Source organism: Lichenostomus cassidix, chromosome 15, assembly GCF_008360975.1.
Source record: "Lichenostomus cassidix isolate B80296 chromosome 15, HeHo_3.0, whole genome shotgun sequence".
Classification (NCBI taxonomy): Eukaryota; Metazoa; Chordata; class Aves; order Passeriformes; family Meliphagidae; genus Lichenostomus; species Lichenostomus cassidix.
This window is the reverse complement of record NC_139496.1, coordinates 1,786,256-1,811,014: the sequence shown is the minus strand read 5'-3', so window position 1 is coordinate 1,811,014 and position 24,759 is coordinate 1,786,256. Positions and strand designations below refer to the sequence as shown.

The 24,759-nt window shown below is 49.0% G+C and overlaps 1 protein-coding gene across 10 annotated transcripts in view; it reads right to left on the bottom strand.

Annotated features, from left to right (window-relative positions):
- Positions 1-24,510, bottom strand: part of NCOR2 (nuclear receptor corepressor 2) — a 222,112-nt gene extending 197,602 nt beyond the window's left edge. For 9 of the 10 annotated variants that reach the window (XM_085075387.1, XM_085075396.1, XM_085075397.1 and 6 more), the window contains exon 1: positions 24,271-24,509. The gene's annotated coding sequence lies outside the window, so the exon portion shown is untranslated. Of the gene's footprint in view, positions 1-24,270 lie in introns of all 10 variants that reach the window. The other variant, XM_085075391.1, reaches the window with a different exon arrangement.
- Between the last annotated feature and the right edge of the window lie 249 nt (positions 24,511-24,759).

Below are 24,759 nucleotides of genomic sequence, written 5' to 3'. Positions count from 1 at the left end.
CTCTCCGGGCTGAAATTCAACCACTAAGGCACGGAAATACATAAGACAGCAAAAGAAACAGCCAACATCAGGCACATATCACCCAATTTTGTACAGGACAACCAACTGAGCTTGACCACATTCACAGGGAAATCCTATAACCATGGCAAGGCAGCTCCCCACATCACCCCACTGACACTGTGAGCTCTCTCCAGTCTCGCTGGCAACGAGCACGACTCCCAGCCGCCAGGCTGCTGCACAGAAACCTGGCAGGATATGTGGGAAATGAAGAAAATCAATACTGGTTGGGTTGTTTGCAAATCTGTTTCTACCCTCACCTTCCCGGTCTCACAGAGGACAACTCATTAGGTGTCTGGAGAGCTGCCAAAAGCAGATGGGACTGAGCAAGCGATGCTGCAGTCACGCAGGAGAGATGCCTCACTGCTTGGGCCCCACGGAGCAGATAACCACAGCCTCTCCACCCCTTTCAGCAGCCCCCTCCTCGAGATGGCAGGTGAAAGTGGTGCAGGCAGGAGATAAAAAGGGTAAATATAATTCAGCCCCATGTGCACCTGTCCTCCAGACAAAGGCTGCTCCCGGAAGCCAGGCTGTGCCTCTCAGCGCACAAAGACGGGTCTAAATCTGTCTGTAATAGAGCTTTTCAGGCTGACTGAACAGTAATGTTCACAAGCTGCTCCCCTCAAGGGAATACTGTATCCTCCTCACTGCATTACCCCAATCAGAAAGATCAGTGAGCAGCTCAAAGGCAAAGGTGGAAGAGGCACTGCTGATGTGATTCCATTTAGAATCTATCAGAATATTTTATTCCTCCCTTTGAAAGCGACAGATTAGGTATTTCCACTTCTCTTTGAAGTCTGGCAGAACAATTCACACCAGTGGACCAAACACCCCTCACTCCTCATTCCTCTTGCTGTGCCAGGTACTGCAGATGGGAGAAAAGCCTCTCTGAAAGCCCCCCAGAGTCACCCGAGGCAAAGCTACCTCTGCAATCAAAGGCCAAACTCCCAGCCAACGGGTAGCGATTTCTCTTCATCACAGCTAGCTTTATTTCCATTCCAGCTTCTTCATTTTCAGAAAGTCTCCTGGAAAATTAAGTGTGGTACACCTCTACTCCAAAAATCTTTCCTTGGCAAGTACTGGCTTCCCACTTTCTGGCAGACACTGAAATTAAATGCAGCCTCGCTGTTTATTTCCTTCTTGCTGTGGATATGCACATCCTTGCTGAGCTCTGGAAGCAATTTTTTAGTTGGGAAAAAAATAAAGATTCCAAGCTCTTACATAAACAATGGCTGGTGACAAGAGGAAAGGCAAGGGTTGGAAAATTTCTCACATTTTATTAAAGCATCTCTCAGTGCAGCAGATCAGACAAAAAGAACAAACCCAAACAAACAGATTGAAACAGCTGAATATTAAAATGGTACTGGAGGGACCAGCTGCAGCATCTTTCCACGGCCAGGACCAGAGCCTCTGCCAGACAACTATGTTGAGAGACAAACAAGTATGGACTTTGGTGTTTCACGGTACAGAAAAAAGCTTTCTAGCAAGGTGCTCAGCACAGACCCATAATAGAAAAGCAGAGCCCAAGGCTGTTGTACTTGTCAAACACAGCTCTGCTGGTCTGAAGTCTCAGTACTAGAAGGAAAAGAAGAAGAAAAAAAAACAAAAAAAGAAAACAAACTTCCTGCACAAAAAGGGAAAATAAGCAACTTTAGTCAGTGCTTCCTCCAGCCTGAAGCACAAATTGATAGGATCACGCTGATCTAATCCAGAGGGCATTCCCCTGCAGATTATAACAGTCTCAAAGTAGGTCATGCTTGGGCTTGAGCTTCCCAGCAAGCCCGATTCTGACATATTTCCAGAGTGCGTGTAGGTGCATGTGTGTTTTTCCCTCTCCCTGTAGCAGCTCGCCGTGCAACACTCATAACCAGAAACCCAAATTAGACTGGAGTGAAGTTTAAGGGCTGGATCTCTGCTTGGAACAGCAAGAAATGGAGCTATGCAGGCCAGTGACCCTCCTCTCCACACTCTGGCCAGAGCTGCCAGCTGTTAATGGCCAAGGGCATTCCTCTTGCCTGGGGTTTCCAGGGGATTAGGGCTGAAATACCAACGAACCCACACAATGTCTGTAAAGGGGGAAGCAAGCATGGATGTTAACAGAACCAGCACCATGCTGGCCAGGAGCTGAGCAGGGCTGCTCAAACCAGACCTGAAGCAAGGCACACTGAGATTCTGGTTTCTACACAGTGTCCCATTCCTCCCTCACAGTTCCCTTCCACTCCAGCATCAGCATAAGGAGCTCATGGGGACACAGCTGCCACTTCTCCCTGCTTGGGATATTACACAAGGCTGCTTCTCCAAGCTGTAGCTGACTCCAGGCTCACCCTCCACCCAGCCAACCTGCTGCACACTTCACGGTGGAACAAACAAAACCCAGAGACCTTGACAAACCTGCATTTTACTCAACTACAATAAGAACTCCTCCATTTCTCCACTCGAGCACCTCTTTACCTCTCCCCTTATCTTCAACACCAGAACCACATACAATGCATCACAACCAATCTTTGCAATCAGATCCCTACAAAACAAGGGATATAAGCACAGCAATGCTTTTGATTTGTCAGGACACAAGCACATCCCTTGCTGTCCCTTCATCACCCTAGAACAGCTACAAAACAAAACACCCACCCATACCAAATTGCTTTTACACTCATGCACTCAGAGCCTTTCCCATAACTTTAATTTCAGATCCTCCCAGCTGTCACAGCATTTGCCTCATCCTCCAAGGACTACAAACAGGCTTTCTTCAGGGTCCTGGACTGTTTATGTGCAGAGCGAGGGAGAGAATTGCATTTGCTGAGGCTATGAATGATTTATCATCGCGCTGAATGCGAGAGGAGCAGGGTCCCAGGGCTCGCTGCATGACCAGAATCTCACAGGCAGGCTGCATCTGCAGAGATGTTTGTGTGCACTCTTCAAATCATCATTAACCAACAGGACCCTCAAGAGGAGCATTTATTTCCATGGGATTGTAAGGGAGATGGCTGCTGAGAAAACAGCTGGGCAGGATTTAGCCCCATTATATCTGTCTATCTTGTTCTGCTCTCCCGCCCCTCCACCTCTCAGTTTAGTTGGGTACAAAAATAGAAATAATAATGAAAATTTAAAAAAAATAAAAGAGAGGGAAGTGCAGTACATAGCACAGGCCAACTGTGGGTCACAGCTCTGGTCAGTGGAAGCACATGCAGCTGCACAGGGCAGGTTTTATGTTTCCAAATACCTCCCCCCCCGGGGTTTTAAGTACTCATCCCATTCTCCACATGATTTGCGCAGCGCTGTAAATGCAGGTGTTATAAATAAACAAAAATATGCCCATGCTGGCACGCAGCTTTCAGCTAGTAAAATGGGCATCAAGGATTCTTAATGAAATGGTTTTGCAATTCCCAGCAGTTCTGCATTCTCTAGAGACAGGGTGATTAAACAAATACACAGAGCAGGAGCCCAGCCTTGACTCCATCTATGGGAGTTTTGTCACAGACTGAAATGAGGCAGGAATGTCATCCCATGGATCTCCCCCAGACAGCTACCCAGGCTGTAACTTAATATTATGCCTCTTGTTACGTTTGTGATACCAAGAGGCAACCATATTTAATACAGTACTCTGTGTCTCAGGATGGAGCCAAGCATCAATCACTCAGCTTCTCTTCCCTTGTAGGATTACACAGGCCAACCCCATGGCTAGGAAACATTTATAAAGTCTTTTTTTAGTTCTAGATACTGCAGACTTTTTTATAGTTACTATATTCCCCTATTTTCTGAGTACTGTATTTCCATGCACGTAATCCTCACCTCAAACCCACTCATTAAAAAAAAGTACAGCTTCCTTGAAAAATAGTCCTCAGATTACCCACAATTCACCTCATCTCCCTCCCAACAGCTAAGAATGCCATCAGTTACCCCAGCAAAGGCTCCCTGCAACCAGGGAGAAAACTGGAATGAGGAAGAGGGAGGAGCAGGCAGGGGGTGGGTAGCCCTGTAGTAAACCTCCCCTATTTACTACACCCCCTGCACTGCATTTGAATCATTTCCTCCTTCTTCCCCAGGCAACCCATGGATCAGATGCATGAAAGTACAGCAATTACCCTCTTCAATTACCCTAAAGACTCAACAAGAATAAATTGTTTGCAATGGAGAACCCTCTTGCCTTCTCCCCCCTCAAAGCCAAACCCTTGCTCCATCATCTACAGCCAACCTATGAAATCTGTATGCTCTGCAGACCGAGACCATTGCTAAGCAGTCAGCTTTAATTTCCTTGGAGTCCTCCAAACACAGCACCGTGGCTCAGACACAGTTATCCACCACTGCCTTTGGAGGCTCCATTTCCCCTCTCCCCAGCTCACAGCCCATATATCACCAAACACAAGCAGGAAGAGAAGGAAGCAGGGAAACTTCTCTGCAAAACCATCTCTTCATTTCGGGTATCTTGGATGTGGTGCAGCACCAATCTGGGAAAGAAATCCTCACTCCCCACAGCCTATTGAGCTTCCCAGGGCTGTTTGGAGAAACAGCACTAGACATCAGCTGACACTAGCAATTACATCCAAATAGCAGATACAAGGTCTGTTATCGATCTGTTCCTAGAGGGAAGGACAAGCTATCCAGTAAAAAGGGGTGTCACGTTATTAAATTCTGAAAGGATAATAACCCAACACAGAGGGCACAGCTGTTACTGGTACACTTCAGGCTTCGTTTCCAAGCCTGACACGGAGCAAAGATCATCAGAGCGCTTCAGTGTTCAGAGAAAGGCCTAGAAATTAGAGGAATAAATTAACATATCCATATCCAAATTACTGGGCTAAGAGGGCTGCAAGTTCCGCTGGCAGGAACTGACCTGGTGCTGCAGGTTACTCCCAGCAGCTGCTGAAACCTCCTCTCAGCCAGTGCCACAATGCTCAAACACTTCAACCTCTCCAAGCTCTGCAGCTTTGCCCCAGAGCAGGAGGTTTAACAGCCCAAACACTTGCAATAGCTCATGGAAAAGGTGCAAGGGAGGTTGTCTCCTGCAGTAACCTGAGCCCAACATCCTGGTGAGGAACAGCGACTCACAGCTCTGTGGAAAAGCCCAGATCAATTTTGCTGTGGAAAAGAAAACATGGCTCAAGGTAAGCGAGCAAGCCACAGCCTTTCAATATCAGCAACTCAAAAGAATGGGAGAGTTTAACCAAGCTGCTGCTGGGAAAAAAAAAAAAAAATCCATGAAGAGTTATCGATTTTTATGAGCTTGGAGTCAAGAGATCCATAAATTATTCACAAGGCAACAGAGATGGCAGATTTCTTGGACATTTCAGCACTGCACTGCACAGAAATACGAGCTCAGATAATTTGGCCAGACTGTCCCACAATTGAGCCTTTATAAGCAGCAACAGAGATCTCCAAAAGGGGCCTCTGGACATGTGACAGGCCACTGCCCCACTAACAGCTTACAGGACATGCCAGGGGCTACAGGCAGAGCTGGACAGACAGAACCACAACAGAAAGTAGTTTCAGAGCATACTTTGGGGATTTTCCACCCCACTGCAGACAGCAGGTCTCCGTGTCTGCATTAACAAAATTAGAAACATAACACCACGAATTAGAAATGAAATGCGCCCACATCACTGCCCAAACAGACTTGGCCAAGGAATCAAAGTGCTCCAAATCATCCCAAAAGGCACTTGGAAATCAAGGTGTGAAGAGCACTACAGACACCAGTATTTATCTCAGATGTAAGTTTGGGCAGGAAACTGTCAAGATCTGTGTGAGGTAGTCCCAGCTTCATCACAAGCCTCAGGTGCAGCCTCTGGCAACTCATCTCTCCAGGCCCCTCTGTAAAATGGAAGGCAACAGTTTTCCTCCTGTTGCAAGGGAAATGCATTGATGCCCCAAGATGCAAGAGTATCAATCTCCCTGTGCTTGCACAAGAAGAGCTGGAGGTTTTAAAAAGTGGTGGAAGGGAAGCCAGACCTTTATCTTTACCCTTTCCAAATCCAGAGACTTGGATGCTGCCCATAACAGCACCTAAGCCCAAGGCAGTGGTGCAGCTCTAGACACCCAAATCCTCAAGTGTGAGCCAATTTTGGGCTTCCAGCAGAAACCCTGCATGCTCTGTGGCAAACCCAGCAAGATCCTGGAGACACACTGATGGGAAGGCTTTCGTGCTGAGCCGTCTCACACTAATGACCCCACAGCAGGATCTGGCAGGCAAAGGCAGCCCCCAGATTTAGCCAGCGCCACTTGAGTTTCAGATGGTGCAGAACAGCACATTGATCCATTTATCGTCTGAAGGTTGCCATGGAGACCACAAGTCATTCCCCACCATCGCCACCCCCCCGCAGACACCGCCACTGCTTTTCAATTGATAGCTGGGCACTGGGGAAGCATTTGCAGCACCGTGGAAATTAAATCCACACCAGAGGAGCAGGGGATTCAGAGCTGACACAGCCAAGGGACCTCAGCTTGAGGCAGTCTATCCTGCTCTTCCCCACTGAGTATGTCCAAGCAACCACAAGCTCCAAGCCTAAGTATTACGGGAAATTAACAATAATAAAGTGGGATTTTAATGTCACCCCATGGGTTCCCCTCTGACAGTTCTCACAAGGTAGCAGGGAGGAAAGACTTATACCTCTGTAAGTGCATGTGCCAAAACAGGCTTTGGAGTATCCCAGAGGGAAACTCCACCAGGGCAAAGCACCAGTGAGTTCTCATCTCCCCAGACAGGGTAAAATCCAGGAGGACAGCAGTTTTCTGCTTTCCATACAGCACATCCACTCATGAAGGATCACAGCCGATGCTTCACTGAAGGGAGCAGAGCATCAAACAACTTGTGCACACAACAAGCAGCAGGACAAAGAGTGGGTGGGTCAAACAGCCAAACAGATTCAGGCAACTGAACCTGAGATCATCTCCAGCCCTCTGGTGCTGGGAAAAAAAATCATCACTTCTTGATCTGTAGAAGATACGTGAGCTACCAACTCTGGGGGCAGTAGAGCAGGGCTAGAGTTCCTTGAGCACATCCTGTAATCCCACCCTTCAGATATACGTTCCCCAACCTCTCAGCCAGGAAACAGAGAAAATACTTGACTGACCTTTGGCACAAATGTCCCAATGAGGTGCACAACACTGCCTTCCCACATCTACCCAGTCCAGACTCTGGCACCACAAAGCATTCAGGTGCTGTTCAGCACTATCATTTACTAGAACCAGATAGTATCACATTTCCTTCCTCCCAACCCATGTAGGATGAAAAAGCACCACCAAGATAAGCTGAGAAAATTTTTTTCAAATCTTAGCACTCAGGGTTTGGCTTTTAACTCCACACACAGCCACTCAAGCAAGTCACCTGCTTAGTCAAAAGAGCTGATCCCATGTAATTCTCTCACATTTTAACAAAGAGCCGCTGTGCAAATGCTGCACTTCTTAACAGCTCATTCCGTGCACGCACAGATGTGAAAACTTGGTGCTGGCTTTACCCCGTGCTCCAGAACTGGATCACCACAAGCACCTTTCAGGAGGCCAAAGGACATGACCTTTGTGCCACGCACAGAGGAAGAGCTGGTGTCAGCAGCCCCTCCCAGCACGGTGGGTTGCTGCCAGAAGAGCCCAGCAGAACCCACCCCAGGCACTGAAGCATGAGGACACAGGGCAGGTGGCAGAGAGAGCACAGAAAGGCAGCTGCAGGCTGAGAGCCTTCAGGGAAACTCAAGAAGCGTGGTGTAAATACTGTATGCGCCTGGAGCCAGAAAGCTCAGCGAGGGCTGTGTGTGGCATTTCCTGAAGGTTACCTCTAATAAGTGCTGTCAGCTTGCCAGCCTTCGACTGTCTGCTGAGCCCTTCTGTGGGAAGCACGGCGCGGCCCAGACCTCTGTGGCATTGTCACAATCTGTGACAGCAAGATCTCAAAAAATAAAATTCCTCCCACGCAGCACAGGCAAAGCAGGTGTAGGACACCAGGGCAAGCAAACCCACAGTAACGTGGCAGGATAGAAAGGCTCCTGTTCCTCCCAACGCCTGTTTGCTGAGCATTGTGGATTTCCCCCTGCAGAGGGGAGGCAGCAGACGCTGCCAGAGGGAGCCAGTGCTGTGCTGAGGGCAGGTGAGCAGGTGGCCTGGCCTGTCCTGCTCTGCAGCCCTGCTGGGCACACAGCTGCTCAGCCCAGCCCACACAGGCATGGCCAACAGGGTCGGTGGGAGGTGAGATCAGAGCCGTGATGCTCAGGCCACTCTCCTCCAGCAGCAGCAGTTGGGGTGCTGCAGCAGCTCCCTCGCCCATGCAGAGACTTGGGCACTGCATCCCCCCTGAGCCAGAGTGACCAGTCAGCAGAGCCACAGCACACCAGCACACATTGGATTTATTTGCCACCAAATCCCTCCTGGCCCTCCCCACTCATTTGCTTTTTCCAATGGGAACAGAAAGGGCATCTTCATCTATTCCGAGGCCTTTTCCGATTCCCAGAGTCAAGTTTACTCACAACTTTTAAGCCTTTGCAGCCCCGTGCTCACAGCCCACTGGTGAAGTGGATCTGCTCTCTGCTGTTCTTCAAATCACCTGCTGAGCTCAGTGTAATGCAGGAGTTTGCAAGCAAGCTGTGAGTGGCACCAGTCTCTCCAGCAAGGAGAGACACCAAGCTTTCCAGCAAAAGCAGAAGATGCCCACAGCTCTTCTTACTAAGCCTCTGCTGCTCTCCACCTCCACTCCTTTTCTTTTTTTCCCAGAGAACAGCTCCAAACACAGCACTGGAAATAAATGCCAGTGGTAAGCAGACAGTACACACCAGATAAACACTGCAGTTGTGAGCAGGGAAGAACTCAGGAGATCTGTCACTCCAGTTTCCAGAAGAGAAAAAAAAAAAGCCACAGTTCAAGGCCTCTTCGGTTACGTAAACTTCATTTCCATGTCTTTTATCACTGATAAGATAAGCCATTGCTCAAGTTCAAGTTCTGTATCAAGTAAACCATGATAATCCTCTTAGGAATTCCCCATGCCCCAGCTTGAACAGACCTGCAGAAAAGAGCTTAAGGGGTTGCCTTCAGCTTAAAAAAAGAAACACAAGCACACAGCCACAGACTTATTTATAACATAGGCAAATTTGGGGCCTAGTATAGAACACTGAAGGCTTATACAGCTCTGTCTGAATAAGGGATCTACTTCTGCCCTAGTTCATAAATGCTACAAGCTACTACTTGGTCATGCATCACTCAGCTGAGCACCAGCCTGGAGACAACAGCCCTTCCAAGGAGGATTTCTTGTAGTGGTAAGAATCCAGAGGGTCAGACCCCCAAAAGAAATAAAACTGATTCACAACCAGTCACACACACTTTGTCCTGCATTTTTTTTTTCAGGCAGCTGTATTTTTTTTTGTTTGTCTACTACAGCACAGGGTAATTTTATATCCTTTAATGCCGGTAGCAGAGAATCATAGTGATTTTAAATAATTATTGCCCTGCTTCGGGTATAAGATTTTAAAGTCACTAAGACCACCTCCTCCTGTACTTCACTGTCAGAACATCCAGATGTGAAACATCACTGTCTATATTTCTTAAGAGGGTGATTTGATCCAATCTAGCAACTAACTGTATTTACTAACCACTTAAATATGCACTCGCATGCCCTGCACTGTAACACAAAAGGCCATTTCATAAATTTCTGATTGCAAGACAGATGACAGCAATAAGCAGGCACACAAACTCTTGCCCTCCTCTCTGCTGCTCATCATCAGGACACAAATTACCTAGGCCAGCAATTTTATCACAGCATCTTCCAGGGAACCAACTTAGCCTGAAGGCAATGAAGGCCAACATTTGAAGCTTAATACTTCACAGAGCTGCATCTGGCCACCCCCAGTGCAGCTCAGCAACGTGCAACCACACACTGGAAGGGGACAGCATTAAGCCCTTCTAAGCCAGTGGCTGCCAGAAGATCAAGGCACAAGGCAGTGGGTAACATTTGAAATCGGTGCTTAAAATGCAAATTTTCTTCAGGTCTATCTACTTCCTCAGCCAGCCCAACGGGCTCTGGCACCCGTACTGTTTCTTACTCATTTCCAGCCACCAAGACTTTCATCCCTCTGATAGCTTCTCTCCATTAGGGTCTTTTTCACAGAGCTCTGAGTATTTTATGATACTTGAACTAAAAGATGAAGCATATCAAACAAAACACATCTCTCTCCTTCCCACCAGCAACTTCAAGATCCTCTAGCACTGACTGACAACCCACAATATTGTGGGAAAGGCTGTTTTCAGATCAGCTGCTGGAAAAGCTCTTCCAAGGTAGCAGCTGAATTCAAGTCACACACCAATTAGCTCAGGGGGATTTGTATGTTTTTCTTTCAGGAAACCTATTTGAAAACAAAACAAAGAAAAAAAAATTGTTTAAGTCTCATTAAAATATCTCAAACTGTATCACAAACATGCCACATTTTCTACTGAAGAAAACAGGAGCAGCTTTAACTAGTTTCACCCCATCAGATGGAGTTTAGTCCTTTAAACCCTCGTGCTGTGTTCCCACACAAGATAATGCAGAGGTCCAGAGCAGCTACAGACCTGCTCAGCATCACACAGCAAGTAAACCTCTGTGCCAAACCGCCTGGCTCTGTCCTGTATCTTTCCCACAAGATGAGGTTTTCCACACTGCTCTCCTTAGGTTTTCGCCTCTCACCTCAAGGCCACATGCAGATGACCGTGCTTTTTCTGAAGCCAGTGCCAATGAGGCCACTGCATTCGTTATCCAGCAGGATAATGACAGAGTGCAATTCAGTCAACAGCAAATCCTCCCCAGGGAGATGCCCTCTGACCTTCCCTGAGCTGGGGGATGAACGCAGACAGCCAGATCTCAGACAGGCGGCAGAGCTGAGTGAATAATTCCTAATGAATCCTTTCATCTCTTCTTTTGTTTTGGGGAAGGGAGGGGGTGGGTGAAAGGAAATAGTTTGGTACTATCCACCAGCAGAAAATTATTTTCTAGAGCTACCCCAAATCACTGTCATCTGAACGACATTTTTCATGGCTTCCACACAGTATATGAGCACAGAGCACAGGCAGAGAAGCCCCTCCTGCAGAGAGCCAGTCTGGGAGAGGGGAGCAACAGCCAAACACACAGAAAGAGCAGGGATTCTCCTAGAAACCTTGCTCAAAATCACCCTTAGGCAGGCAATTGAGAGTTAATCTAAGATATCCACTCAAACCACATTTTTGCCAACAAAATTCAGTTCCACTGACACATCAGCAAACGCATGAAGGACCAGAAAGTTCATGAAATAAGGACCACAGAAAGTCAGGATCTTACCTCTCTTCATATGTCAGTCAGCCCTCACTATCAATTTTCTCTCATTTTCCAAGCCACAAGCTGCAAGGATAACAAGGATGTGATAAAAGCAGATTTATTTTTTCCCCAACAAAAAGAAGCAATTCTCATTTCTTCAGTGTGAATTCAGCTGTAGAATTCAGTTTAGCAGCATCTCCTGAACGCTCCATGTCATCCAGAGGTATTACAGTAAATAAGGGTGGAAAAACAACTCACGACTCTGAGATCTCAGAGCTGCTTCACAAGCTTTCAGTCATCCATAGAGCACCCTGGCCCTTGGGCACTAGTTCCCATCAGTTTTAGCCACGCAGTTTTTATCCCTGTCTCTCAACTGGCCTGAAACCAGCCATGTCTGAAGCAGTCACTTCCAGCTGCACCAGCATTTACAGGGATTTACCCTCAGCAAGTCCCACCTCATCAGATTGTGGGTTTTACTGGGAATAGAAATTCCACGGAAGGACCATGGTCTTAGGATGCTGCCGGCCCCATTCCCAGACTAATGAACTGACATGAACCTACACACTTAAACAGAGCTTGGCTTGTGTATTTATATAGATGCCAAATCCCAGGGATATCAATGACAATCTCTTCCCCAGTAAAACCTGATTACAGCGCTGGACTCTCTAAAGCCCCCCTGCCACCTCCCTCATCACCCTGCACATCACGGGGAGCAGCCAGCAAACCCCTCCAGGTGCCCAGCACAGCAGGGGCTGCAATGCCAATCATTAAGCACATCTTCAAAGGAAGAAAAACAAGAGTTCTGGTCAATGACTGACCAGTGTTACAGCTCAGGCTACTCTCATGTGCTCTTCTCACAGCACATTTGTTTGCTGGGCTGCCCAAGAGGTTTCCAAGGGTCAAACACGAGGTCATCAGCTTTGCTGAAAAATATAAAAAGCTGGAACTGCAAGTAAGGAAGGTCCCAGTACTTACAATTAAGGCTACAAAGACATGAAAATGCAAATCCTTTAAGTTTAAATATACCAGAGGCAGCATCAAAAAGGAGGGGGGAAAAAAAAGGGATCTTATGGTTTTTGAAGATCAGACCTTCACAATATTTAGTAATCCACGTAAAATTCTGAACAGCCTCAAGGACCAAGAGTGGCTGTGGAAAGCAAAACCTTGCTTTCAGGCTATTTTGAGAAGCACTCACAAGGTTTATCCCAGAAACTGCTTTCTGCCTACTCAGATTTCTCAACCGAGCCGATCACATGGTGTTTCGATGGACTGCTGGAGACACTTGAGAATAGCAGAGCTGCCTGCTGCTATCTGCCTGGCACAGGGTGGTTTTTAATTGAGGCTGAACTCTTAAGTCCCTGCTGCAGTCTGCAGCTCCAATCACTGAAATAATAATTAAACCCAGGAGAAACAGTGCAAAGCAGCAATGCCTTGAACTAGTACATTAAGATGAGGAAACCTGAAGATGTGCACAGACATCTCCGGGATGTGCTGTTTTGTTTCAAGCCTGAGGATTTCACAGATTTTTAAACAGGAAGTCAGGGTGGCAGAGATCCTGCAGTATGGAAACGAGAGAGGCAGGAAAGTATCCACTTTCACCTCACCCAGCCCAAGGAAGAAATCAGAGCAAGTTTTTTTGATCTGAGTTTGGGACTTTCCTACCATGGGAATCTGAGAGATTATCAAGAGAGGGGAATACAGAGCAAGAGAAGCACCCAAGACACCATATCGATTTGAGCCATCCTCCCCAACTCAAACTGACCTGAGAAAGAAATGCGTTTAAAAAACCACCCTGAGAAAGTCTGTGCTGGCTGCAGAGGTCCAGGGAGATCAGACAACACAAGTTCTGCTCTGAAATCTGAGGGGATAGAGTCAGCCTGGAAACGACTCTCCATTAGGTTAATTAGTCAAGTTTGATGTATCCAAGTCGGTTACCATGGCCACAGGAACTGAAGAGCAATGCTTTCCACAGCTTTCCCTGGGTAGGACTGGGGCAGGGGAGCTCATCCAGCCCCTCCAGGCCCCCCAGCAGGGCAGGGAGGAACCTGCTGCCCCGGGGACACGCTGGGCTCTGTGCCAACCCCCTCACCCTGGGCTGCTGCTCACAAACGCTTATTGCAATTTCTCCCTGTCCATGCACCAGAAGGCTGCTAAAAATAGCACCAGAGCTCAACCAGGTTAATGACACATCAAGAAGATGCATTTGCATGTAGAAATAAACAGAATGCAGGCGAGAGCTGCCCTCCACTTGGCTTTTGGTTGGTTGGTTTTGAGTGGGGAGAAAAACCAAGAAGCTGCTCTGTTTTCTCTAAAAAATTCAAAGCCCATCTGTCAAAGGAGTGACAGGAAGCTGTCCATCTCTCCAAACACCATGCCAAATAACGCTGAAGCTTGTCTGTCAATTTCTGTGCCTGGGAAGAGACCACAGCATATTACAAACAAGCAAATATTTTAAGTGTCATTAGCTACATTATGATCAACATCATGTCAGTTGCTTACAACTCTACTCTGCAGCACACTCTCACCCATGCACTAGCACACATGAGTAAAATCTACTGCCACTTCAGGAACAGCAGCAGATTTAGAAAAGAGTGGGAGAGAAAAAGCAATTTGCAATTCAGCAAAGCTCCTGTGGCAGAGCGGTTTTAAACTCCCTCGGGAAAAGGACCCTCCTCTCACTCTCTGCTCATCAGGTGCCTCACTGAGCCAGGACTGATGTGTGCAGAAGCTAGCACAGAGGATGGCATCTGCCCAACTTTCCTCCTCATCAGTTCTCCCTGGAAAGGCACAGCCACAGCACAGACTGCTTGAGTCTCCCGGGGCGCACAAGCAAGCCTCAAGGAACAAAGGTGGTGCAGCAGGCAGCAAGCACAAAGCAGCAGCGATGTGAAAAGCCCAAACCCTGCAGAGGAGGAACATTCCCAACCACCATTCTGAACCAAGCACTTCATTATGGGAACAAATGCCACAGACTTTCCCAGACTATGGCAGAATGACTGAAGTGCTACAAACTGCCTGAGCATGACTGAAAGCTGAAACTGCTGCTGCAGGAATGCCAACAGAACCCTACCTGAGGGTCTCTATCACCTGATGCAAAACTAGTTGGTTTGTCCCCTGATTAAGAGAGACACGTCACATGCCAGCAAACAGGTCTATGCATAATTTTGGGGGGAATATCTCCCCCTTAGAAGGGAATTTCAGGCCTGTGAAATTTACTCCTGCAAAAGAAAGGCTTGAAACACAACCAAGTCGTGTAAACTACAGCCATCATTCCCTGATTTTGGGCTGTCTGTCCCCTGGTTCCACATCTGTCCTTGCAGCACCCATGCTTCCAACAAAGCAGTGTTGACTTAAACAAAAGCACAACTGCTTGGTGAAGACATTCATTCAACTACTCAGGTCAAAAATAACAGGAGAGAGAAGCACTGTGACAGGAACACGCTGAGAGGCACTGAGGTGGCAAACTCCTTCAACCACCACTACCACCGAAGTCCCCTGATCTCAGAAATACAGCTGTAGAAGTCAGCTAGATGTTGTGGAAAAGGGAGCAGAAATCACCGTTGTTTGACAGCCCCAATCTCAGCAAAAACTACAATTCAGGTCCACCTCAGTAGGTTAATGTTCAGCTGTCAGCTTCCCCCTTCCCCCTTCTTCTGAACATGCCTTAAATAGTTGCTTGATACATATTCTGCTGTTACAATTCCCAAAAAACTGGGAGATGGCCATGTGACAGGAGCACAGAACATGGAGAAGACCCATTTGCTTCTGTAACTAATTGTTCTGCCTCCTCAACACACACCAAATGGACTTGGCAAGGCTGCAAGGCGAAGCTGCTGTATTTATTTACACATTTTTTTCTGCTGGTTAAGAGGCTTTGTAAAACAGATTGCAAATGGCCAAGACAGCACATGCACCTTTATCAAGTTTTGCATAAACTGGAATGAGTGAAGAACAGCAGGGATAGCAGCATTCCTGGCTGTGTCCTTTACACTAGATATTTTAGCCTCAGTTATCTAAGAATTAATTGGCAAAATACTCAAGAAGTTCACAAAGGTAAGTGTGAACACTCACTTATTTCTGGCTGCAGCCTTCTTACCCTAGGGATCAGCCTCTAAAACAAAAATAAGGACACTGATCAGAAGGCAGGGGTGTGCCTGGAGCAGCAATCGGGTAACTCAAGGCTGAGGAGTCGTGCACAGACATGTTCTTCCCGGAACAGCCATGGGCCTGACTCTGCACCCATCTTCCAACTCAGCCAAAGGTTCAAGGTGTTTCCGCATAAAACAAGGAACTAGAGCGAGGCAAACACAATAATACATTGTGTGGGGACTGAAACCTCCTGCTGAGAAGAAATCCACAGACATTTAAAAAGCACAACTGAACAAAATGGGGGAAAAAAAAAAAAAAAAAAGACACAGATGGAGCTTCAAGCTCTTGTCTCATTGAAACACCAAAACTCACACCGCCTTTGGCAGGGGAAACAGGAGCAACCAGGGTGCTTGTGTCTGCCTCTGCAGAATGACTCCTCCACCTCCGGGCAAAGCAAATTCCCCATTTCTCAGCCTCCTCTGCTGCTGGCAGAGTTTAAGGACATTCACAGAAGTGCGTTAGATTTCACGAGCACTGGTCTCAGTGGAGAAGATGCAAACCTCAGCTCTCCACAGTGAGAGAGTTAAAATAAAAACACAACCCTTAAGGTACATGCTGACTTCTCTCTTTACTTCTGTTTCATAATGCTGGAGAAAACCCAAAACCCTGCAGTGTTTCTCACTCCAACACCACACAGCCCTCAGGAATGCTGCTGGCAGCTGGCTGGGTTCTGGACCAAAACCACAGCAGCTCTTTATGTGCATCTCTAATCATGGCATCTCAAGACACGCAGACATCAAAAATAAAAATAAAAACAACCATTTTTTAGCAGCCACCCTTGTCAAGATATCAAAATAAAGCCTAGACTAAAACCTACAAATGAAGAAAAAAAAATAGGAAGAAGAAAAAAGGGCTGGCTGACACCTCCTATACATGCTGTCAGCAGGATCATTTGCTCCAAAAATAAGGATGCTCAACACATCTTCACTGATGACATGACAATTGCTTCACAGTCCCAACACCGGAGTTGCATAAAACCCTCTGAACACCCATTGCCTTGCAGCTCAGTAAAAAATAAGCACTCATACTCACTCAGAGCAAGCAGCAGACACCATGTGCCGCTCCTCAGAAAGATTTTCAGCTCCTTGTTTCCACTCAAGCATCCACTCAGGCTGCAGAGAAGCCTTTTACCCCTCCACCCGTTGCCAGTCACGCTCAGCAGCTCCAGCCACAAGCGTGCTGCTGAGCTGCCTGCCCAGGTGCCTGTGCCCACAGCATGCAAAAATATCTCAACTGTAGCTCTGGATCCCAAACAACTCGGCAGAGCACAGAAAGAGAGTGCTACTGTCTCCAGGTCCCCCCCAGACAGCAGCAACCAACCTCCTGCAGAGCCTGGATATGCTCAGGCTGCCTCACCAGCACCTCCCGAATATGTGACATTTAAGACTAGAAAGCCTTTTAAATAAGAATTCTGAAGGTTTTTTCCACCGTCAGTTCAGAGAGTTTTCCCAAAACACTGAACACACAGATTCCTGTAATGTAGACTTTGCTGCGTTTTATTTCTTTGACAGTTTTTAATCACCTCTGGTCTAGCATTTGGAAATTATTATTCACACACACAACAGGAACAAGGCTGCAGGGAAACATGAATTTCACTGGCCTGCCTGGTTTTGTCTGTGGACACCACCTCACATATTACCAAATCAAAACAAGCCGGCCAACTTGAGCGTGAGGGGGAAATGAAAGGGCAGACTGGTGACCTAGAAATGAAGCTGACACTCTGGCATGAGCTTGAAACTCTGCAGCAAAGCAGAAAAAAAAAAGAAAGTTGTAGCTGCTTTCAAGATGGAGCTTGAAAAGTTTATTAATGGAACTGAATTATATGATGTGGTACCCACAGAAAAATAAGGAGTTGATCGAGGAAGTCTTTCCAACAGGAAATAGTCATCCCCTTTGCAAAACACATGAAACTCTTGTGCCAAAGAAGAGGGGGCACAGTTATCTAAGGTCCAGATGTAGGAAAAACACCCCCACCAAACGACTGGAGAAACTGCCCGAGCACACAGCTCTGGTAGCAACTGCTGCCCTGTTACACAACCAAGATTTACACACCACATGGTATCACAAATTGCATGATGGTTATGGCATGGGATTGAAGAGCCAGTAGACAAAGCTTTAGGCCTTCAAGCAGTGGATCAGGAACGCTAAGAGCCACAGTCTCAGCACTGATCCAACGCAAACTCACCCTGCCAGGTGTAATTGGCTCACAGAGGGTGTGAACAAGTTACCTTTGTTCCAGCAAGTTTCAGGCTTGAGCCAGTAATGTCCGTATCACCAGCATAAACCGATACAGGATCCGCACAGCCCTCTGGCAAGGCTGGCAGGAGAAGCACCACGAGCCAATATCCAGCCCAGACTCTGCGTGCACCATCAGGTAATCCTGTGTAAATCACTGGGGACTCACAGCCTTCCAAAACCAGCTCCTTGCAACAGGAGCCCAGAGAGATCACGCGGCCTCAGCAGTAAACACTTCTGCTCCAAGAGCCAGGTGTTGCCACTGATAAACCACCAGGGTTTCTGCAGCACTGCAGGTAAGTGTTGGGAAGCTTGCAGAGGCCAAAGACTGAGCTATTTATGAAATGATCAAGTACCATGCAGCTGAGATCTGGTCCTATAAAAATCTAGCCGCTGGAATAATTTTATAAGGTTTTAAAATATTTCCAGAAGAAAGCCAACTTTCCATTGTTTGCCACAGCTTGTGAGAAGCCCACACATCCCGCAGTGTAGAGGAAAAGACACCCTCCACCCTCTCCAGCCAGCACTGCACGGCTGGAGGCACAGGCAGATTTTCAGAAAGCCTGACTTTGCCATCCTACTCACCAATTCAATTCTCCCACCGCATCCCATCGACATCCAAGCACAGGGTTCAGTCCTTCGCCACACTGTGTTGCAATAATCAGGCCCCAGCTCTTTACACAACCACCTAAGCCTCCAGACCTTGCAATTAAACACTCCCTGAGGAGGATGAAACCTGCCCACCTGGGAGACAGCAAGTCCTGAGGGACTGAACACAGACGATGGGATGATCTGCACCAGGAACCTTCCCAAATCCTGTCATCCTCCACCCACGGGCTGACACATTTCTTTCCTTCTGCCTTCTTCAACACAGAGACAAGGAAGAGCACATTGCTAAGTATTCTCTTGCCCTAACATGCACAGGACAAACCCAAATTGTGTTGCTTAGGAAGCTGGTAGGCAACATTCAGGTACCAGCACAGAGCCTGCAGAAAACAGGGTTTAGAAGACACAGAAGTCCCAAAAACTCCATGGTAGATGGTCACGCCACTGGAGTATTTATTCAGTTTACAGCCTGAGCAGGCAGGGAGAAGCACACCCAGCTGGAAGAGTTAACTTCCCACATATTCGGGTCAAAACTGCACTTCTGGGCACCGCCACTCTGTCCAGTGTTACACCAGGGAAACAATGCTAAATAAAGATTACGTGGAGTGGTATTATGTAAATAATTCTCTTCCACAATGAAAGGATAAACCTAGACTGCTTGGTTAGTTATTAACCCAGGAGCCAGCGCCGCAGAGAGGAAATCCTGCCGGCTCTGCCTCCCTCCCTGGACACACGCACCACCCAGCCAGAGAGGCACAGCCAGGCCTGCAGCCTCCGGAGACAATACCCACACCATCCCCAGCCTCCCTGCATGCTGCCACTCTCTATCAGAGCACTTCCCACAAGAGGAAGCTGTTTGGACCCCACTGCATTGTCTCCTCCCAGGGCAACCCTGCTCCCAGCCTCATCACTGCTGCCAAGGCTGAGCTTGGCCCCCTTCCTCCTCATCATCTTCCTCCCACCACTGGTCCAGGACACAAAGGGTTCCCTGCACGTTGATGGGAACACACTCCTCAACACATCCCTCCTGCTGGAGGATTCCCTTCCCCTCACAGGCTGAGCCCACTGGAGTCTGTCTTTGCCTGCACATCTCCTGCCCAGAATAACTTATTCGACCTTTCTGCCTCCATTTCTCCCTGTAACCTTCCTCCTGCCGTGGCCTCATGTCTGAATGCTTTATGTTTGTCGTACAATTTTAAATCTGTCAGCAATTCATCCATCTGCCACCTCCTGGGTTTTTAATGCCGCAAAACATTCTGGGATACAGCCTTGCATAAACCTCTTGGTGGAAAATTAAGCTGTACTTCGTTCAGAAACCAAACTGGCTTTGAGATCATTTCTTTCCAAGGTGCTGGGCTATTTCAAAGACTGGCTTCTTCCCTACAGCGAGCAGAAAAGCCATGATGCTATCCGGTCTAAAATAAACATTATGGGAGCGGCGATAAGGGGAAATATTTCAGCTGACTAAGAGCAATGTGGGTTCAAATCCAAGCGTAAGCTGATATTGCTTGTAATTTGTTCCCGAGCCAAAAACACAGACTGGAGTGAAAAAATGGAAGGCATTAAACAACAAGCAGCGTACTCAGCGACTCTGAAAAACTTCAGCATTTCCATTTATGTTATTATTTTTTTAAATAACCTTCAGTTTCACGGATCATAAAGTTAATTTGGAGTAACTTCCCTTCTCTGTAACTAGACAGAACTGCTATCCTTTACATTCATTAATGTTTGCTCAGTGCTCCGCAGCAATAAAGAGAGCACTAACCATTATCAGCATCCTCCATGCACCCAGCAGGCACATAACCATGCCAACTGCTGTGCTCTCCCCGCGGCCCAGATCCCCTTCAGCCCTGGCACTGTGGGAACAATCACAGTCACGGCCACCCACCTCCAACGCTTTTCCTCCAGTGCCATCACCTCTGTCCTGCAGGCAGGGCTCCTCTCTGGCCCTCTCCAAGCCAGATTTGGATCAGCAGCCAAGCACACACTGTTGGCAGCAGGGTCTGCAGCGATCAGTGCCTCTTCTCGCCATCCCAACCTCACCCAGGTCACATTTCTCAGCTTCCCATCATGAAGACGGCAGGGGAGCTGCTACCATGCGAGCACTGCCTGCTCACCAGAAAGACCCCCTCCTGGAGCACCCTGCTTGCCTTTAATAAGGAACAGCCCACACCCCTGAGGGACTCCAGCTGCCGAGGCAGGCTGGCAGGAACGGAGAACTGGTAGCCTTGAGAAGGGAAGTGACAAGCAGGGTAGGCAGCAGGACTGGGGGTGCAACCCAGATTTCTCAATTCCCAGTATAGTCCCGCTGCTGCCTCATGCTCAGGTCAGGGATCACTTCCCAAAACTGACAAATCACTCATTTCCTTCTGCTCTTCTGCCCTCCTTCCCTTCCTATCAGATCCATCCCTCCTCTCTGACCAAGCTCTTACAGGCATTTTCTTGCCCTCTGTTCTAGAGCTCCAGCTCCCTCTTCAATCCTTTTTTAGGAAGCATCTCTGCTCTAGCTTTGCTCATTAAATGATACACATTTCCATTTTCTACTGCAGTGCAAAGATCTATCCCTTGACATTACAGGGCAAATCAGAGACCTCGACACCTGTGTGCCAGCACAAGCCCAGCCATAAATAGCAATTCTCCACTGCTTTCCTATGTCGATACACAGCAAGGGCCCTTCAAAGCTGAACAGGAGCCTGTGCCACAGCAGCCTAGATGAGAATCCATGACCTCATGATGCCCAAATCCTTAAGCAGCTGCAAAAGCCTCAGTCACTAATCAGAGAGGCGACCGAGTGCTGCTATACCTCATTTCCAGCTCCATTAGAGCTGACCCTACTCTCCGTTGAAAACTCTCAGTGAAGAAATCGAGCCACAGTTCACACAAATGCAACTGCACAGAAATAACGGTGCTCTTAAGAACACACTGCCCTGGATTTCCATCCTCACGTACCCCTGCAGCTAGCCCGTGGTGTGCATTTGGGGAGCACTGCTCACAGGCACAAAACCCAGGGGGGAACCAGCACTTTGCCACTGGGAGTAACAAGCCCTCACACTGAACAAGCAAAGCACTCATGGAGAAAAGACTCCTCTTCAACAGCTCTCCAGCAGACTTGCTCTGACACATTGAACTTCATATAACCCCACTGGCCTCAGCTTTCTGATTTGTGAAGTGATCTGGTCAGAATGAGACATTGGGTTAGAGATGGGGAGTACTGCACCCCAAAGGTCCTCTCCAACCCATTTCCCTTCACAACTGTGCAAATCAGCCACTCAAAACCCACCTCTGAAAATGTACCGATTTAATCCTGCTTTTGTACCTACTCATCTAGAAACTGGTAAGATCGTAACTTTCCTCCTCCCCACAGGGCCATGAAGATGACAGTATCTCAGGCACATAAATTATAGCTGGCTTCAAACAGGTTCCTCCCAAGAAAACCAGACTGCAAACAGGACTGTATTTCAGCAGAGACCACTAAAAACCAGAACCAGCAGTGGGAGGAACACTGGGAGCCATCAAGGGGACAAATAATTCACAGCCATGTCACAAAAGATGAAGATATCTCCTATGACCCAATTCCAGCTAGTGCAGTCCAGAGCTGCCGTGGAGATGAGACAAGTAGCTCTCAACACGTGCAGCTATCAGCACAGCTGCATGCACACCATCACTGCCAATCATAACAAAACTGCCTCTACCAGACTGGATCTCCTAATTACAAGATGTGAACTTGGCCTGAACCAAACCCTCGTTGGATTTAGCACAGGATGGCTCCAGGGACTGTACAACCTCCACTGGAGGCAGCTTGGTTCACATCCAACCACAGCCATCAGCAAGTGAAAGGTATTGCCAAGCAGCAGCTGGTTGGTGGCTTGCATGAAACAAGTTTATGGTTTCAGTGCAGATCCTGTCGCAAAAAAAATGCCAGTCACCTCCCTGGAGCTCAAAGGTGTGAAGGCAGAAGCACCCACCCACTTCTCCAGGGCTGGAGATGCTGACGTGGGAGGCGTTCCCATGCGGCCCCGCAGAGCCAGCCCTGACCTCCGCAGGGGTTTCAGAACCAGGTATGTTTTGCAACTTGGCAGAAACACACAGCTAAGTAACAGAAACCACCACCCACATGAAGCCAGAAGAACAAAGTACCAGTGTTTTCCTGCCCCAGACATGTGCGTGCCCCATCTCCTCTCTCACACCAAAAATAGCTTCTACTTTTTCCCTTTTGGCAACAACAAACCGAGGTTTGAGTGCATTTGCTTTCAATAAACTAAACACGTTTTGCAAGAGTCTCTCTCACACTGAAACTCGCTCAACTAAAGTTATAAAATATTTGTCACACTCAAAAACTTCCCTCCCACGGCATCGTGGGACTCAACCCCAACACACTCTGCGAGCCTTGCTCACTGTAATTTGTCACCCAAGGCACAGGTCCTGCACAGAGCTGGCAGACCCAGAGGCTGGAGCTAAATCCCAAAGTCACCCCACGAGTCAGCAGTGAAACTCAGAGAATTAAGTGCGATTTCATTAAAACCATCCAGGAATGCACAGCTTTACTAGAGCCCTTCAGCAGTTTTGTCACCACTTCCAGAAGAGAGGGAAATGCTCACCCAGTCATCTCAACTCACGTTGGTTCTTCTTGTGAGTCAGTAATAGTATCAAATCTTTATCAGTAAAGCACACGGCAAACTTACACTTGCTGGTGTAAAAACTCTATGCTAAATGGAAAATGGAAATGGAAAAACTCTCACCCCATACAGCCAAGGAATACCAGTGGAACAATATCACATCCACCAAACTCTGATTAAAAACGCCAGATTCAGCAAAACCCTGACATTTTCAGGTATCCGAGCCCCAACCTTTGCTTCGTGTGAATACTGAGGAAGAGGTCGCCGAAAGAGTTCAAACCATAAATGCCTGTGAACCAACGGGTTAGGAAACACCCACTGCACAGATCACCTCCAGCAGCACTGTCCTCTCCGGCGCATTCTTGAGCTGACCCAAAACACAAAGTTCAGGGAGCAGACGCAGCCTCCAGCGCAGGCAGCAGTGCCTGCAGGCATGCTGGGCTCGCACAGGGTTCAAAGCGCTGCGAGGAGGGATGGGTTTGTTGGGTCAACACGGCCCCGCGCCCCAGGCAGCCCCAGCCCGAGTCCTGCAGGTTTTGCTGCTTCAGTGGTGTTGGCAGCAGCCCACATGGCAGGCAGCTGCCTGCACCCACTGCAGCCTACTCTTTGTGCATTGTCAGGGCAGGGAGCAGGAGGAAGGGCCGAGGGAGAAGAGGGAACAGGAAATTATAGGAATCGACAGAAAAAAAGCAATCACTCCAGAGACCGCAGCTGGGGTTCAGAGAAACGTGCACTTGTTGCCTGCAGACACCGGCTGAGTTACCCCCGTAAATATTTACACAGTGAACAGCACACCGCCGAGAAGGCAGCCCTGCAGCTCTCGCTGTGCCCGCAGCCGGCCGTGGCCCCGGCAGGCAGTGACACGGCTCGGGGCACAGGGCTGCTCTGCCAGCCGCTCCGGTGACCCTCGGCTGCTCATTCATCGCCCCGGGCTGCCGGGCAGCGCGAACCCACCGGCTCCCAACGCGCGGGGGGCAACAGCCGGAAAACACAGCGGGATTGAGAGAAACGGAGGAAAAAAAGAGGAAGGGGAGTAAAAAAAGGCCCTTGGGTGCCCGCAGCCCGCAGAGGGGTGTCCCCGCCAGTTTGCCAAGTGCGGGGCTCCCCCGCGCTCCCAAAGCCCGCCGCTCCCGGGCGGCGCGTTCCCTTGAGGCCAAAAACAGCAAAACCAACAAAAACCAAAAAAACAAAAAAAAAAAAGAAAGTTTCTCCCCGGCGAGCAGCTCCCGTGGCACATTTTCATTTTTACGTAACGCGGCCGCCTTTCCCCACCTGCGGGGAGCGGAGCGGAGCAGAGCGGAGCGGCCCCCCAGCGCTCCCCGCCCGCAGCCCGGCACCGGGGCTCCCCGGGGCTCCCCCCGCCCGACTCACCTAATCCCGCCGGCAGCTGCCGCCCCCCATCGCCGCCGCCGCTCCCGTCTCAGCGGCCGGCGGGGCAGCGCTGGGCGCGGGGACGCGGCCCCGCCATCTGCGCCGTGTTTATAAATCCAGAGCCATGGGGCTGCGAGCCGCGCCGTCCGTCCGTCCGTGGGGCCGGGCCGCCCCTCGCCGCAGCGCCGGCCCCGCAGCGCCCAGCCCTGCCCAGCCCTGCCCTGCCCAGCCCCGGCCGGCCCGCCCCGGCGCGGCGGGAGGCGGCGGTCGCTCGGTCGGTCGCTCGGTCCCTAAGGCCGCCCCACAGCCGGCCGGGCGGGGCGGGGCGAGGCGGGGCCGCGCCGCCCGCGCGCGTTAAAGGGGCCGCACCGCCCGCACCGCCCGGCGGGACCCGGCGGGACAGCCTCGCTCCGGGCTGCGGGGACACCGACCGTGTCCCTGCCACCCGCTTCATCTCCGGCACTACCGGTGCCATCGGCTGCGCCCGTG